The 12,761-nt window shown below is 40.8% G+C and overlaps 1 protein-coding gene across 4 annotated transcripts in view; it reads left to right on the top strand.

Moving 5' to 3' along the window:
* Positions 1–6,608: 6,608 nt before the first annotated feature.
* The window catches only part of carhsp1 (calcium regulated heat stable protein 1), a 71,519-nt gene continuing 65,366 nt past the window's right edge, over positions 6,609–12,761 (top strand). For 2 of the 4 annotated variants that reach the window (XM_059979433.1, XM_059979435.1), the window contains exon 1: positions 6,609–6,791. The gene's annotated coding sequence lies outside the window, so the exon portion shown is untranslated. Of the gene's footprint in view, positions 6,792–7,895; positions 8,107–12,761 lie in introns of those variants that run through there. The other 2 variants (XM_059979432.1, XM_059979434.1) reach the window with 2 other exon arrangements.

The following is a 12,761-nucleotide window of genomic DNA, read 5'->3' on the forward strand; positions in this document are numbered from 1 at the left end:
CTCTAGCTCTTTATATGATCTTATTGGAGAAAAGAATCAAAGTTCACTTCCATCTCTGTGCAGCACAGCATAAGAAGAAATAAATTAAATATTTCACCATTTCACATCACCCATTAGTCTTGGACGAACCTTACCATTCAATATTTATTTGTTTAGAGATACAGCATGGCAACAGGCCCAATGAGCCCAGGCTGCCCAGTTACTCCCATGTGATCAATTAACCTAGTAATCCATATGTTCTTGTCAATGTGGATGGAAAATGGACCACCCAGAGGAACCCACATGGTCACAGGAAGAATGAACAAATTCCTTACAGACAGGGAGAGAAGCGGGATCGAACCCGGGTCACCGGCATTGTAACATTGATTTCTGCACCTAATCAATACATAATGTTTTATTTTACTTATTCCTCTAGGACTACTTTTATTAAAGTAACTCGCTATGCTATGCACTTGAGTTATTTATCTTTTATAACACATTTTTATTATCAGAGAACTGTTAAATGTAAATAGTGTTCATTATCATTAACCTAACAGTCTTCCTCAGGAACAAACTGCTGATGGATTCTATTGGACTGGCAAGACTTCTGAAAATGTTATTTTATCCCTAGGAATACAAGCAGCACTGAATGACAAACATCAAATGCAATATATCTTTCCCGACAACTTGAACAGCAGTCCATATCAATATAGCTTACCCATTTCAACATATATAAATACTATTTCCTAGGCTCAGTATTTTTTCCTTTATAAACATGGACAGTTGTAATTATTTTTGTAGCTTGCTCTCCTACACACACTCCCAGCTACACATCCTCAGGCCTCTTGGCTCAAAAGCCATAAAGAAAATTGAAAAGATTACAGTGCACCAAATACTTTGAAAGGCTGCACCTCTCTGAAGGTTTTCACAATGCTATTAGACAGCAATCTTGTGCAGATGATGTTAAATTGACATTCTAAGTACCTTCTTGAATCAAAGCCTTTTACCAGCTCACTTTCTTTGTTGAATTACTTTCATGTAGCAGGAATACTCCCAGCACGATAATCCTGCTCCATTACCAATAAAGGAGCCATTTAAGATATTAAAATGGATTGTGCCTCTTCTTCAAAATCCAGTGAGTTAATAGCTAAACCTGTAATATCAGTTTTTGATTTCCTTCTGTGTCCTTAAGGAGATTCCTCCTTAAATTAAGATACTTAGAATTTAAAAATGTCTAATTGAGCAACATAGAATTGCAGGTGAAGGCTTCAGTATTATTAATCAGATGTAAGAGTAGTTAAAAAAAAGTTCTCTGTAAAACAATTTTATTTTATTTTCTTAAAATGAAATGGCAGATTCAACTTCTTGACTGGACTTCCAGACTCAATCAAATTTCATGTACACCTTAAGGAAATTTGCCAATGAAAATGAAATTACTCATGCAGTTGAACTGAGGTAAAAGACTTCAATTTGATTAGATTAGATTACCTTGAAACTTGTAATTAAATGTGCAACTTGCATCAGCGACCAACAGTCACAATGTGCTGGGGGCAGTCAGTAGGTGTCGCTATATTTAAGCATGCTCACAATTTACTAACTCTAACCCGTATGTTTTTAGAATGTGGGAGGAAACCAGAGCACCTAGAGGAAACTGATGCAGCCAAACAGACAAACTCCTCACAGACAATGGCAGGAATTGAATGCCTATCGATGATCACTAGCACTGTAATACCATTACGCTAACCACTTTGCTACTGTGCCACCCCCCCCCCCCATTGTGAACAAGTTCATTGTCACCTAGTCAGGAACATAATTAATTAAATGTTGAATTGCCCTTTTCTCCTGAGACAGCAATGCCAATTATAAACTTGTTCAGGTCTGAAAAGAATATCCAAAGGGTGTGACTTGCGGTTACAACTCCTAGCAAATAGATCAAGTCTCCACAAATTGTGCAGGAGCAGCAAGCATTTTCTAATGGGTGAGTAGCTAAGAACTCACCTGTTAATAAGTGAGTACATACAAATCATTGAACGGTTAAAAAAACATAAAAAGAATGCATAAAGTTGTCCTTTCTCACAAGAAGATTGAAATGCAAAAAGGAGGAAGTTACATTACAGAGCCTTGTTCACACTCATTCGGCATTCTGCATTCCTATTTATTTGCTGCATTTCAAGAAGAATGTATTAGTTTTGGCAAGGCAGCAAAGGGAACTCAACTATTATGTATTCATATTATATAAACCTGGCTTGTGTTTCAACAAAGTAAAGGATTAAAGCATAATTAGAACCACCAGATAATGAGGCCAAAATTCAGCACTAATTTGTGTGACTTAATGAACAATTCCAATGCAAGTGTGATGGAAGGGGCATAAGTTATACAATGAGTGGAACTGCCTAAACTTTTATTGTCTGTTTTTGAGAGTTAAATCCAACATAATCACAATAAAAATCGAACTTAAGCAGCTGGGACGATGGACATTTTGTACCTGAAGTCCTTGGTGGGATTAACCAAACTGCAGAAAAATGAACCTATTTGATGGTCTGGCCAACAGTCTAATTCTGGACTCTGTTCCATCAGGCTTTAGAAAGTTGGCTCATGTTCCTTTTTGTGGTGTTGTTAAAGGATGGGCAGTGGTTTAGCATAGCATCCCTAGTCCCTGGCTGAAATACTTGGATTTCCAGTTACTAGGGAAGGAGAAGCCATAGTGTGTTCAGTTGCTTTCTTTTCAAAGGATAAAATCTCTCTTGTACCTGAAAGTTGTGTTCGCAGCCGCAGATTACCAATGGGCATATGCTGCAGATAGTCATGTGCATTTGCAGCCGGTTGAGTTTAAATTCGTACTCTGCTTCATAATGATCAGAAATGAGGTGGTGTAATGTATGTGGCAGAGGACAAGACGACCTACATTGCCAGGGAATAACATTCATTCAAATCTGAGGTATTTTTGCTTTGACTCAAACTCATGAATTTGTTTTGGTGTTTTAGAAACATAGAAGACCTAAAGCTCAATACAGGCCACAAAGTTGTGCCGAACACATCCCTACCTTAGAAATTTCTAGGCTTACACATAGTCCTCTATTTTTCTAAGCTCTATGTACCTATCCGAAAGTCTCTTAAAAGACCCTATCGCAGGGGTCAGCAACGTTTACCACTGAAAGAGCCACTTGGACCCGTTTCCCACAGAAAAGAAAACACTGGGAGCCGCAAAACCCATTTGACATTTAAAATGAAATAACACTGCATACAACGTTTTGTTTTGCCTTTATGCTATGTATAAACAAACTATAATGTGTTGCATTTATGAAATTGATGAACTCCTGCAGAGAAAACGAAATTACATTTCTGCATGCAACAAAAACATTTTGAACTCCAAAAAAAAGACGTTGGGTTGAAGGTTACTTTTAAGTAAAATACTCAACGTCTATTTGAGTCCGTCTTGTATTTATGAAAAACGCCAAACTTAAATTTGCCGTCAGCAGCAAACCAAAAATAACGTCAGCCAGCTGTCAACCTGAAAAATAAAAGGACTATTTCACTGAACAATGAAAACATATGAATATACGTAAAATAATAGGCAATTAAAATATTTATCATACTTGTTCAGGTTGACTCACACCTGACAATGCAGTCGTATTCAGTAGGGATGGATCGATGCTTAGGGGAGTGACCGGGAAGGATAATGTGTTTTTTTCCTCTCTGAACTCACAGAAGCGTTTCCCAAACGATGTTTGCATTGCGATGATCGCAGAATGTAAATACTCCGAATTTATCATGTCGTGACCTTGTTTGAACTCTCTCAAATTGGGGAAGTGAGACAATGGGCCTTTCTGTAAATCTCTGGCAAGCACTGTCAGCTTGCGCTCGAATGCCAAAACATCCTCGAACATGTGCAGGGCTGTGCGTCCTTTCCCCGAAGAGCTGTGTTCGGCGTGTTCAGGTGTGCTGTCATGTCTACCATGAAGTTTAGCTTTTCCAGCCACTCTGGCTGTTCCAGCTCAGGAAAGGTGAGCCCTTTGCTGCCCAGGAAAGTTTTCACTTCTTCCAGACAAGCGACAAAGCGTTTCAGCACCTCCCCTCTGGACAGCCAGCGATAAAAACACGTTGTAGCGGTGTGCTACACGCAGTCAGTAAACTGCAGTCAAAGATAGCTTTATTCGAACTAAACAGCCTTGCTTTTAAGCCTCCCTCAACCCGCCCCCCATGGGCGCGGATGCTGCAAAAGACACGTACTCACAAACCCCCGTAGGCTATCTCCCTTAGCCTGAACGCTGGCTAATTGTGAGCCGGTTCGGATGTGTCAGGAAATGGGTCGCCACAACGTCTTATTTAGATTGTACAAGATCACCATAATCTTCAAATTTAGATTTACATTTCAAAAACTAACAAACTAACATAAAATACATTTTAATTAAATACTGACCATGTAGCGGTGTGCTACACGCAGCGCTAAAATTACGACACGGAGTCGGTAACTGCAGTCGAAGGAAAAAACTTTATTCGAAATCTTCAGCCTCACTTTTAAGCCTCCCTCAACCTGCCCCCCCATGGCGCAGAGGCTCCAAATCTCTGTGCTCGCAAACCCCCGTAGGCTATCTAATTGTGAGTCGGTTCGGATGTGCCAGGAAAAGGGTCGCCACAACCAATTATTTCCCAAAGCAACAGGGAGCCGCAGCACAGACGTAAAAGAGCCACATGTGGCTCCGGAGCCGCGGGTTGCCGACCCCCGCCCTATCGTATCTGCCTCAACCACTGTTGCCGGCAGCCCATTCCACATTTTATATTGCATTCTTTATGCTTAGTGTGTTCTTTTATGCTGCAGCAGATCTGGAGCATTTTGTTCTCCTTTACACTTAAGTGCTGAAGGGTGAGGGTAAATGATCTTGACTATTGCTTCCTTCCATCCTCCACCTTCTGTTCGAACCTTCAGGCTCAGGACAAAGAGTTTCTATGGGTCAACAGCCTTTCATTTTGGATTCACATTTAATTTGTGGTTTTTCAGCTCATGCTCTGCTTGTGTTAATCATACACCAGTTGAACATGTACTCATCTACTTGTTTGGATTCAGCTTGTTTGCAATTTCTAGTTCAACTATATTGGAGTTTTGCACGTAAACCAATCATTTTGATGCTGATGCAAAGTCCATTTATATTTGCACTATTGTGATAAAATTAACACGCATGCATCTTTTTCCAAAGCATTAAACTGGCCACTGAAGGAGACAGTTCATAATAATTATTGTGATGACTCACCCAGTGCCACTAAGGATATTCTCAAAATCTCCTTGAAAAAAAATAGCAGCTCCAACTTAAAGGAATCCCTGGGCCAGTGACCATTGAAAATGGAAGAACATTTAAAGAACCCTGATGAACCTCCAGTCCAAGGGTTCCCAACCCTTTTTACACAATGAACCCCTACCACTAACTTGGACCCCATGTCCTGCTCTAGATTTCATGCCAAGAGTATGCTGAGACCAAGAAAAGCAATGCTAAACAATGTACAGGTTCAATCACCACCTACTTCACTTGCAGCTGAAATTGCCCATCTCTCAAAGGATTCATCAGCCACCAAAGAACCCAAAGAGATTGAGTGGAACCAAGTTACCTGGTGGGTAAGTTGTGTTAATTCATCTACTGACTGATTGGTACTATGGAGTTTCTCTCAGGAATGTACATTGTGGTCCTTATTGAAATTTTCATTCATGTGTTCAGTCATTGATAGTATTCATGATCCACCCACACACTTTACTCTGCATCCTCCCATTGTGATCCTGATCCACCTCATCCCACCAGGATGCAGGCTCAACCTTCAGGGTCTCAATCCTTCCATGAGTGAGGCTTTAACCATCTCCTCAGCAACCTAAGTGAACACCCTGTAACTGCCGAAGTTCCTCTACAATGCTTGAGGATATGGAATCAAAGCTTTTATGCGTACAAAGCAGATTCTGTTACATATGACATTAATGGACTTCGCAGCAGGACTCATGTTTTAAACATAAACTGGCCTGTTGCACACCCCCAATTTCACACGTCTTTAAAGGCCTGAAACAATTTCTAGGCCACTGAAATCATTTTGCATTCAATCATACTATAAGACCATAAGACATAGGGACAGACTTGGGCCATTCGGCTCATCGAATCTGGTCTGCCCTTCAATCGTCCTAATGATGGGTCTGGTCCGAAACGTCGACTGTTTACTTTTTTTTCTCATAAATGCTGCCTGGCCTACTAAGTTCCTCCAGCAATTTTTGTGCACTGCTCCGCTTAAAATAAACCCAATGACTTGGCCTCCAAAGCCATACTAGGAGGTCACAGATTCCCAAAGTCTTATTTCCCCAGAAAACTCACTTATCTTCTCAATGTGTAATTTTAAGCCCCTCTTGTTCTGGATGCTTTTGGAAGACCCTAAATAAAACAGGAAATGCTGGAAATATTCAGCAGGGCAGGAGACAACAGTGTCGAGGGAAACATGGGCAGTGCTTCTCTATCCAAGCACTTCCAGAAATTTAGCTGCTTCCGACACTGGAGTATTTCGTTTCTGCCCTTCTCCAACTTCCTCCTGAGCCGAGCAGCCACACCTCTGTTTACAGGGGACGTATTTACCCAGTGCGACCGAGGTGTGAGGAGCGTTCTCCTTTCGGTGCCAGTGACAGAAAACTCTGGGAAAGACGGTCTTGTTTCCTTTGACGTGAGGTCATCGGCGGTTCCGTTTGCCTGCGCGACGTGCTCTCTCTCCCTCTCACTCTCCGAGCGCTGGCAGCACCGCAGAGCACAGCTGAAGCGGCGCCCGATTCTCTTCACTCATCCACCGTGCAGGTAGGAACCGGACCACCCCGAAGAACAGCACGAGCTCCCACTTGGCACGGCCACGCACAAAGTTACACTTCTGTGCATTCATTTCGTAGCTCGCAATTCTGCCTCATTTTTATTTGTTGATATGAAACTTCCGACCTTCGTCGGATTATTTTCTGTGGGGTGACTCTTCGCTGAATGAAGTCGCGTCCAGTCGAGGTGGAGTTTAATTTTTTTTTCGTACCGAAGTTACAATTTAAGATTGAGGTTGATGAGTAGCAAGTTCCCTTCCCCCATTCATGACCTGTTACTCATACTCAAAATTTCCCAGAAATTGTTTTCGCGCCAAATAGCAACCCTCTGAGAGTCTGTAAAATTTATACATAAGTTCAATTTTCACTCACTCAGTCGCGTTCAATTTTGTGGAAATCTGGGAATCGTACCATAACTCCAGTGTTTGTGACCTGCCACCTTTTACTCCCAGCAGTGAATAAACAGGCTGGTCATAGTAAAATGGATTTCACCCGCATCCAATAAATTCCCTGGCAGAGAGAGGGAGAGCGAAAATACATTGTGGATCTAGGAAGGTATTCAGCACGCAACATGAGACTTCGCTTTTTGCCGAGGTTTCTTTATCTCGGAACTCTGTGCTAATGAAACACCTCGCCTTGTAAAACTCTGTCCTTGAGCTGACTTCGGGTGGAAATTAACGCCCATCAGTAAAATGTCTGCTCTGCAATTAAACGAAACACATCGCCGGTGTCCGCTGGGCATTTCTCTCTTTCTTTGACATCCTTAGTGTTAGAAGCTAAATGATCCTCTGGTGGAAACACAAACCAAAAGCCTAGGATGAATAATAGCCTGAGCGCGAGTCGAATGTAAAATTCAAGCGGATACCTAAACGGAACATAATTATCTGCAGATCTTGCTATCGAAAGAAACCATTATATAAGTGCCCAGTTACTCAGTATTGCGTTCTGTGCTGGCCTGATAACAATTTCAGTTTACAAAGTCCCTCCTCCCCACCTCGGGAGTGTTTTCGGAATTTACTTCAATTGCTCGGTCGCGGTAGCGCGATCCTGGTTAGACATCACTCAGGATATAAAATTACACAGAGTTATGGCAGACTCGCCAGTTTTCTGTGGGTGTTAATTGTGGAGTGTAGGAGGATGGCAGGAGCAACAGCAAGCACGTCTAGGAATTGAGGTGCCAGCGTCTTTAAACTACAATATGGGACTGTACTTGTGCACAATGGAAGAAGCAGGAGAGAAACAGAATTTAGTAATTCCACAGGAAAAGAAAAGGTTATCCTTCAACTAATAGTTGATAATTAACTAAGGTAAGGTTCCATGAATGCCAGCTTATCACTTTTGGAATCTAGCAGTGGTGCAGATGTTTCTGGTAATGTCTACAGTTGCCATTAACATGAAGTGGGCATTTATCAGGTTCCTAATATGTCTATAGCACCCCACCCCCACAATTAGCAATACTGGTCTTCAGACTGTTTGCTGTTATCCATTTGATAACTTGGAACTTTTCTGTGGATGAACACAGTAAAGTTAGGGATCCTGACTGTGGTACTGAAGAATTGTATTGGATCTGCAGCACAAATCTGAGACAATTGTGCAAATTTGCACAAAATTTTCTATATACGAGTACACTTGCAACCAATTGATTGGTAGCCCCCTTCTAATTAAAGATAAAATTAAGAAAATCTCTCGAGAATGAAAGTTAACTAATTATTTGCACAACAATACCTTGAGTTTTGACAACAACTGGTTTCCTTAAGAGTCTCTGAAATATAAATGAGAATTCTTTAGAAGCTAGTGACTGCTGTGGATGTCAGGACCATGTTTATCAAGTTTGCTTTAAGTGCAATAGAAGTTGATGGACATTTGGAGGGAGAGTTGCTGCTCATTTAAAATCTCCCCACTGTCTCAAACCACTCATTAAATAGACAGTTGCCCTCCACCAATCACAACACGAGAATTTGAGGCTAATCGTAGAGTCATTCATTTGATTATAATGTGCCATGTTGTATGACATAGGCGATTATGGTCTTCTCGTGACCATGATTGTTCATGGCAAATTTTCCTGCAGAAGTGTTTTAACGTTGTTGCCTTCTGGTCAGTGTTTTTACAGAAAAGGTGACCTAAGCCATTATCAATACTCTTCAGACATTGCTTGCCTGGTTTCAGTTGTATAACCTGGACGTGATATGTACCAGCTGCTCATGTGATCACCACCTGATCTGGGAGGGGTGGGGGGAGATGCTAAGCAGCTGCTCCACCTTACCTAAGGTGACCTGCAGGCTAGCAGAAGGAAGGAGTGCCTTATACTTCCTTTGGTAGAAACATATCTCCACCCCACCAGCCAACATAAGAGTCATACAGCATGGAACATCCCAGTCAGTCCACTATGTCCACTCTTTCTCTGGGGAAACTGAAAAAGTTCGCAGATCATGGGATTTGGATGTTTCTTGTCTAGCCTCAACATTTATTGTATAGTCTTAATTTTGGTGATTTGTTAAATGAATTCAGAAAACATATGAGTCAACTGCATTAGTGTAGGTCTAGTTATTATAAAGACCAAAGGGGTAATGATAGTAGATTTCCTTCTCTAAAGGATGTCATTGAACAATTTAATGATTTTACAATTCATTAGTTCCATTGCAGCTAGCTTCTTATTCCAGATTTATTTCATTAGTTGAATTAAATTCTCCAGCTGTTGTACAGTGACAATAATGTCCCCAGATTTGTAGTCTGACCCTCTGGATTCTTTTCAATAATTTGATCATCATGTCTTTCAAAGGGTTCCCAAAGTGCTTTGACCTCTGGTTATAAACAATCTCAAACACAGTCTGATTCGAAGTGCAAAAGCTAATTTATAGCATTTGATGACTTTCAGTCTTTACTCTTCTGTATTCTTTCCTTCATTAACTTTATGAAGTCTTTCATTCTCTAAGATGTTTAAACTTTTGTTTTTATACTTCCAGTTCTCAGAATTGGCTAATTTTGCTAATCTTACTACAAAGTTGAATAATTTCAACGTTTGAATTGGCTGTAGGCCATGAAGTAGTCGGCCAAATTGGAAAGGAAGTCTTGCTACATTTTTCAAGTTGATTTTACCAAATTTTCTTGAAAACTTGCACTGTGCTGTGGTAACTGGACCAGCTAGAAAAATGGGCTGAAATGACAGATAGAATTTAATGTGAAGTGTTGCACTTTGGGAAGACAAACCAGGGTAAGACTTAAACACACAAAATGCTGGAGGAACTCAGCAGGCCGGACAACATCTATGGAAAAGAGTACTGTGGACATTTTGGGGCAAGACCCTTCATCAGGACTGGGGAAAAAGATAGTAAGAAAGTGGGGAGAGGGGAAGAAGAACCACAAGGATATAGGTGAAACTGGGAGGGGTGAAGTAACAAGCTGAGAAGTTGGTTGGTGAAAGAGATACAGAGCTGGAGAAGGGCGAATCTGATAGGAGAGGACAGAAGACTGTGGAAGGTAGAAAAGGGGGAGGGTTGCCAGAGGGAGATAATGGGCAGGTGAGGAGATGAAGTGAGAGAGAGAGTTGAGAATGGGGAATAGTGAAGGGAGTGGGCATTACCAGAAGTTCGAGAAATCGATGTTCATGCCATCAGGTTAGAGGCTACCCAGATGGAATATAAGGGTTGCGCCTCCAGCATGAGAGTGGCTTCATTGTGATAGTAGAGGAGGCCATGGACTGACATGTTGGGAATGGGAATCGGAAGTGGAATTAAAATGGGTTGCCACTAGGAGATCCTGCCTTTCGTGGCGGACAGAGCATAGTTGCTCGGTGAAACGGTGTCCCAGTCTTTTAGGTCTCGATATATAGGAGGCCACATCGGGAGCCCCAGCTACACTAGATGACCCCCAACAGACTCACAGGTGAAGTGTTGCCTCAGCTGGAAGGACTGTTTGGGGTCCTGAATGGTAATGAAGAAAGAGGTGTTGGGGCAGGTGATGCATTTGTTCTGCTTACACAGTAAGAAGCAGGGCACTGAGAGTTGTGATAGAACAGAGGGATAAGGGAGTACAGATCCATAATTCATTGAATGTGGCTTCACAGGTAGATACAGTCATAAAGAAAGCTTTTGGCACATTGACCTTTCTAAACTGCAGTATTGAGAACAGGAGTTGGAATGTTATATTGAAGTTGCATAAAACAATCTGGAGAATTGTGTGCAGTTTGGGTCACCCTACCTACAGGAAAAATGTCATAGGATTGAACGAGTGCCGAAAAGATTTACCAGGATGTTGCTGGGACTTGAACTGAGGTAGAGGGAAAGATTGAATAGATTAGTTTATTCTTTAGAGCATAGAAAGATGAGGGGAGATCTGATAGAGGTATACAAGATTGAGTGGTATAGATAGGGTAAATGTAAATGGGCTTTTTCCACTGGGGTTAGCTGACACTAGAACTAGAGGTCATGGGTTAAGGGGGAAAGGTGAAATGTTTAAGAGGAACATGAGGGGGGGAATTTCTTCATTCAGAGTGGTGAGAGTGGAATGAGCTGTCAGTGGAAGTGGAAGATGATTGCTTTCAACATTAAGAGACATGAGAATAGGTATATAGATGGTCTGGGTATGGAGGGCTATGGTCTGCATGTATGTTAATAGGACTGGGCAGATTAATGCTTTGGTATGGACTAAGATGGGCTGAAGACCCTGTTTCTGTGCTGTAGTGCTCTATGACTCTATACACCAGTTCTGGCAAGAGAGGAACATGACACTGTAACAGGCAGACCTGTATGGATTGATGATTAACTAGTTATCCACCATAAAGTCTTGAGCAGAGTGAGTTAAACCATGCAACCAGGTAGGATGAGGGAAAGTAGTGATTATGTTGATGAAGGAATGACATGAACAATGGAATCAATATGGGATGACCAGATTACTTACTATCTGCAGGAGTATTTTAATTAGCTAGCAGTTCTTAATAAAGCAGAAAGTAAAGATCTTCAAAATCAGGCAAAATTGTTAAATTTAATAAATGTGAGCTTTAACAAAGCTCAGAATCAGGTTTATTATCACTGACGTGAAATTTGTTGCTTTGCAACAGCAGTACAGTGTATTACATAACAAATGACTGTTACAACAAATATTAAAAAATAGGTAGTGGTCATGGGTTAGATCTGATAGAAGGCTACTCAACACTTGCTATCGCTGTGTATGTTTAAATAATATTATAATAGCAAAGTATTTTAAAGAGCATAACCAGCTAGCTTGTGTGGTATGTAGAAATGTTATCAAATTATCCTGTATTTAAGACCCTGAAATAATTTTACAAAGTAGAGTGGCACCATGAGGAAAATGGAGTTGAGATTTACTTTGAGTATTTTTTTTAAAGAAGTGAACGATTAGAAACCACTTCAGTGTTGGTTCCTTTTCTCAATCTAGTTAAGGGGCATACTTCCTCTTTTACCAGCAGAGCAGTATTTTGCATCAAATGGCAGTTCCAATACAGACACTGCCACCCAATTGCCTAAGAAATCCTTTCCTATATTCAAATACTGTACAACTAGGGAACACCATAAATGACCAGTACAATTTTTGTCACTCCCTATTTGACATTCCTCCCATTGCAGAAATACTTGGAATGTCCATAAACAAAAGATAAGGAAAGAATGGTGTGGAAATTACTTTTCATATCAGTGCCTTCACTGGACAGAGTTTTTGTTTATACAAAACCAATTTAGGCAGGTAGTTTTCTCAGAGAAAAGCAGAAAACTGGAAATGCCAGATTCTGGATAATTTGAGCACAAGTTCAAACACGATTTTTGAACTAATTGAAAAACAAGGTATTTTGATGCATATTTTCAATTAGTGTAAAGATAATGTCAGCCTTTACCTGTAAATCTTTACTATTCTGCCTCTCCAACTTGAATTAAATGTTTAAAGCTTTTTTTAGGAGCATGCATTTTTTTTACAAAATTATTAAAGTGGTAATGTTTACAGATTTGTTTGA

This window comes from Hypanus sabinus, chromosome 9, assembly GCF_030144855.1.
Source record: "Hypanus sabinus isolate sHypSab1 chromosome 9, sHypSab1.hap1, whole genome shotgun sequence".
NCBI classification, from domain to species: Eukaryota; Metazoa; Chordata; class Chondrichthyes; order Myliobatiformes; family Dasyatidae; genus Hypanus; species Hypanus sabinus.